The sequence below is a fragment of the Crotalus tigris genome, unplaced genomic scaffold (genome assembly GCF_016545835.1).
Source record: "Crotalus tigris isolate CLP2741 ecotype Arizona unplaced genomic scaffold, ASM1654583v1 scf7180000017668.6805642782:7212621, whole genome shotgun sequence".
NCBI classification, from domain to species: Eukaryota; Metazoa; Chordata; class Lepidosauria; order Squamata; family Viperidae; genus Crotalus; species Crotalus tigris.
Genome location: NW_024096554.1, coordinates 1,040,525 through 1,046,524, shown reverse-complemented (window position 1 = coordinate 1,046,524; position 6,000 = coordinate 1,040,525).

Genomic DNA, 6,000 nt, shown 5'->3' with positions numbered 1-6,000 from the left:
TCCTTTCCTGTGCCCTTTCCTTCTGCGTCAAGACATTTTTAAAATTTAAGGCTGAAGTAGGAGTACTAAGAGCTTTCAGACTGGAGGGATTTAATATACATGCTTTAATATATATGCTTTATATACACAAATCACCAAGGGGACAGGCCAGAAGCCTGATTTCTATTGTGTTTACAATGTACTGCAGCATTCAAATCAAGTTTTATAAGACAGACAACTGCTTATTATAAGTCACAACTAATTCCAACATTCATGAAGTTCCCAGTTCCCATATTTTACCATCTGACACAAGAGTATAGGACTTCTCAGTCTACCTATTGAGCTTTTTGAAGTTCAACCAAAGCAGGCTAAGTGCTGTCATATGATATGATTTACATACCGCGCTCCAAAACTGCTTGGAAAAAAGAACATAGGACCTTGAACCCCTTCTTATAGGTACTTGCAGAAACCAGATCATTATTAAGCATGCCATTGGGGCTGACAGCTAGAGAAGCTGTGTTGCCATTTTATATATTGCATGCGATGTGATTCATAGAGCTCTCTAATCCATGTATTCTTTCTTTCCATGGATGTTGAAAAGCCATGGTGGTCTAGTTCCAATTTGTCCATCACAGTAATCCAGAAGTACCCAAACTTGGCAACTTTAAGACTTGTGGACTTGCAACTCCCAGAATTTCCTAGCCAGCAGTCACCAAGTTTGGAGACCCCTGAGCAAAATCACAAACCAGAGGCGCACAATTCTTTTTTATCTAACACCTTGTAAAACCACCATATTTGTGAGGTTCTTTATTTATTTATTTTTGCCATTGCAAACTATTAACTCTTTGGCGGGTCAGAAGTGTCATTGTAAGAGATGGCATGGCATATTCTGTTAGTTTCAAATTAAACATTTGCTTCTTACTTGCTTCGCTGTCCTTTTTATTCCTATAGTGAAATAATATTATTTTATTTTTTTATTTTTTTATATTGTTTTTTTTTATCCTGTAAGCCGCCTTGAGTCACTGTGAGCGAGGAGATAGCAATATAAATTTTCCAAAATAAATAAATAAATGGCCTCAAGCTATTTAGCACCTGGTATCTAGATGAAGACAAACCAATGCTTTTGCCATGAGACCCTATTTGGCTGCATCTTTCAAAGTACTGCTTCTTTTAACCTGGCAGCTCAAAAGCCAGGATAATCACTATACAGGACAATTGAACCACACAGATGATTGTGATGGTTGTGCAGTTTGTTCTGTATAACCTCCTGAAATAGCCAATGGCTAAATGCCTAAAATAGCCTCAAACTGAAACAATTTACCAGGTCACAGTGGTCTCTTTGAGGACAAACTCATTCAGAAAATAAGCTCTCTTTTCTGGCAATGAAGGAAATTATTAAAAAGAGGGGCCCTTATAAAATGTGAGACTAACAGAAGGAGAAAAATGAATTGCTGAGTACTGCATGCCAGATATATCCACTACTGTAGATCGTCTCTTGCTCAGAGAAGATTGAAGTCGCTACCATCTCTTGATAGGACTCTGCCAGTCAACAGGAAGAGAGAAAGGAAAGGGGATGTGGATCCCTGCCAATGGATTTGTCCTGCTCATGGACTCCAGCTGAGAATGAATAGCATCTGCTTTCTCACTACTCCTACATTTTCTATCACGGCTGAAGTGTAGCACTTGCATCCTGCTTCACGGTAATGACTCAGCCTTTGTGAGTCATGGGCTGTATCTCTGCCACAGAGGATTGTTTCCAATCTGGAAATGAAAATGCAGCAATCACAGATTGTCCCAGGAATTGCAGATGCTGAAAGCCCTAAAGAGAGGCAAGGGTACTGGAACTGAACTCTGCTGTGACTCTCTTTTCCAGGCATTTACCAGCGGAAATGCTAGGCTGTGTTCCAAACATGTTTATTTAAATAGGCTAAAATTAACTAGTACTACTTTTGTTAAGATGGCATGATGAAAATTTCTCAGGAAAGAGAGATAATATCCAGCCTGGTTCTTTTATGGATAGGAATGGAAATTTGGTCGTGATGCCAAGAAAGCTTTTCTTCCTCCTACTTTCAGTAATGGCACTAACAGAAATACATCTACTCAAAATAGCAAAAAAAGAAACTGCATCGTCCTGTAAGTGCTTACTCAGATCAATTGAATTCATTTACTTCCAAGCAATGCACCCAGGCTTGCCTCCTTGAAGGATTTTGAATTAAATAAGTGTTGAGATACTTATGAACTGCTAATCACTGAGATAAATTTGAGTAAGTCAACTGATCTGAAATCAGTGGGAGTTTAAGGCAAAAGGAAAATGCTCTTGTTAAGATGAGTAATTAGGTCTCACTGGGCTGGCCCTTTGCATAAAGCAGGGGCTTATTTACCATAATTTCTTGAATAAACTACAACTGAAGGGGGCAGGAACTTTGTGTATGCAGACCTGACTGATTTCATACATGCAATCTCTGCCCTGGGTCTACAACAACTCAGCATGGCCAACTCTCCACAGCCAACACGCCTCAGAACAATTTGCAGCGGGACAGGAGTTACACTAATATTGAAGAAATAGTGGAATGAACTTATTAACAGAAGGATGCTAAAGGAGTGAAAAGAGTGAAATGTGAATGACAAAAACTGAAATATTTTAAAAATTATTTTAAATAATTAAATTGAATCATTGAATTGTCCTGCAGCAAATTGCCCATGGCCAGTTGTCCTGCAATCAGTTGGCCATGGTGATTTGGCTCATTCTGCTCTGCCCTGTTGCCTTCCTTTCACATGTTTGGCACATACAAATCTGTTGTCAGATTGTCTTCATCTTTGTCTTCCTAGGACAGGGGGAGGCAACCTTGGCTCTTTTATGACTCGTGGACTTCAACTCCCAGAATTCATAAGTCCACAAGTCATAAAAGATCCAAGTTTGCCCACCCCTGTCCTAGGGAACGACAGAGTTTCATCCATGAGGCCAGAGGATGGATTTAGTGCAATGACAAAAAAAAAACCAAAGTTCAAATTATGACTACTAAGAAATTCAGTCAATTGTTTGTGACAGCTTTGACAATGATATGAAAGATGTATTTTTGTTCTAAGCAGCCATTAGATGTTCCAGATCTGCAGAGGCCTCCAAAGGAGATTTAAAAAACATCTGTAATTTCTAAGCAAGATAGACAACTTCTTGGATACGGATTACAGAAACTGTAGTCCAATAGAACTGGAGGAACACAATAGTAAACCTCCCACCCACAACTGTTGCCTTTAATCAAACAGGGTTTTCACATTTTTTCAAGATCAAACACTCTGCAGGATGTACAAAATATAGGCAATTGTGTTTGCCCATGAGAATGTAGGCACTCTGTGAAAATTATTATTGGTTTCCACTCCAAGTGGCCAGAAGGATGTTTCCACTTATCTAGGGCCAACATGAAACCTATAGCACAGTGATCTGACAAATGCAAAAAAAAAAAAAAAAAGTTTTGAAGCATGTGATATTCAAAATTGCCTTCCGTGTAACATTTCTGTTGCAAGCATAGTATGCCCCATGTTAAACATGTTTTTTTCCTATTTTGCAAAACTTCCATTCTTACATAGATTTGGCTTATTCACCTGCTCCTAACAAGACAAATATAAGCATGTTTTCTCATAAGTCACATCACCTAGATCCATGGAAGCTTATGGCCTGTATTGCCCCATTCTAGGCAAATTCCTGTACACAAAATGAAAGAACTCATACAATCCTGCCAGCAAAAGGTTTCCACTCTTCTTGTAACAGAATTTCCTCCAGGTGTCCTTATCAGTACTACCGCAAGTATATATGTTCTAAACATCCTTTTTTTCTTCCTTACTGAAAATCAGCTGTTCAAGCTAATTCTGACAATCAGATATGAAACTGATATATCAGTCAACATGCCTGTGCATTCACTATGAATAAGTGTTAATTTTATAGAGATAACCTTGAGAAATGCACAGGACTTGTGTTTCAAGAATTTCCCTCTCCAAGGTTGATAAGCAGCAAATTCTATAAAATATCCAAGAAATAAATATTACATAAATTGACCCATTCAGTTTCTTATTTGCCATCCGTATATACCAACCATTTCCTATTAAAAGCCACCCCATAGTAATTCCCTTCCCCTTTAGCTCTGTTAGTTGATTTAATCCCTCACCTGATTTTATTTACTAAAATTAACTGGACTAAATTAAAATATAACTTTCTGATCTGAATGTAACATGAGTTATCTAGATAAGCCCAACAACTTTGATACATTAGCAGAAGAGAAGAAGCAAATGGAAGCACAAGGGCATAATGTTAATTCTTGCCTTACTAAACCAAATATACTCCATCTTTCTACATTTCACATTTGCACTGCTAGTATCCATAGTCAATTATCACATCTCAGCCATACATACAAATTTTAAATCTTGGCACTTGATGTTTGGTGCAGGAATTTTTAGTTATATTTCTATACACAAAGCTGAACATACACCAACAGAAGTACCCTACAGGTTTAATGAAAAGATTGACATTTGCAGACCAAGAGTGAGTTCATACATCACACTAAGCCATAATTTTGATTTGCTTTAGTGTGTTGTATGAATCCAGCCATTGTGATTTGTAAACTATGGCTTAATTGGAGGTGCAAAAGCTTAAGTTGGATCTTCCTGGATCTGAGGGCTCTAAAGATTACTGACTATTCCTCTGCTGTTCAAATTAGAATGAGAGTTCTTGTCCCAGCTGCTGAGATGAGGAATAGACAAACAAGGATGGGAAGATAAAACTCTTGTTTTTCAACATGTGGCATGGCTTATGTTTTATGGATTGAAAGATGGAATATTAAATCACCTGTTTGATTTCCGTGGAAGTGTTCACCTGGTGATTAAAAATCTCCCCCATAACTGTTGTATCATATCTGCTCATTTGCCAGGGAATGTTAATGAACAAAGGCACCGGAATCACATAAGTTCCCCCTTCCACACCCCATTAAACATTTCTTCTTTTTTCAGCTGCAGAGTTTCAACATAGCCAAAGTTTCCTGTTTTCCATTTTGTTCCCAAGAGTTCTTGGAATCAGCCACTAGAGATTAATGAAATCTCATAATAACCAAGGGGCTTGCAAATTCTCCCTCCCACACCCTTTTCTTCATTTGCATCATGTGAACATGCCACAAAAGACTGCCTTGTTCTCTGTTGTGACTCACTGGTGTGACATCAGAGATGGCTCTGCCCTGCTTTGTTCAATAATCAACCAACCTGGACATGTCACTGTTTCCCTCTACGGTCTTATTTACTTAAGTATGCCTTTGTTCCACTCACTTGCCATAAGAGGTCAGTATTTATCTAAAGGTGCATTTTTAAAAATCTGTTCACATTGAAGGATGGTTTTCCTTGTTGAAAAGCCTCTTTCCCTCCCTACTCTTTTCCCCTGGACACTCTGCAACACATCCTAATCACAACCCTGCTGAGAAATGGCCTGCCTTTCTTGATGACAGCAACGGCATCAAGCCCTTAATTTGTTCCCATCTGTTACACACTGACATTTCAACACCAACATCAACAGCAGCCAACATTTCCTTGCTTCAGCCAAAAATAGCAGCTCTCTCCATCAATTCACCACAAATAATTACTTATTAATAAGATGGAAATGATACCTAACCTGGGGCAGTAATTAGGTGAGAGAGGAAACTGACCTGAAGCGTTAGGAAATAACTAGAACTATTCTGATAAGCCTTAAGATATCCTTCAGGGGAAAAAAAAAAAAAGATCTAGGGCAGAGAAATCCCGCAGTTCTTACTCAACTTGATGAAAAGAAGATTTGATTTAAACATTACTTCAGAGTGGGAAAGAATTTCAGATGGGTTCTCACTGGTACTTATTTCATTCTCAGGCAGGGAAGAGATGCGTGGATTGACTTTTCTTTTGCTGTACAATCAGGTCTTCAGATTCCCTGGCTTCTTACTCTTTAATTCACCCCAACATCTCTTCCCACTCAGACTTCTCAGAAGCTCTGTTTCCCATTAAAGGACAGCC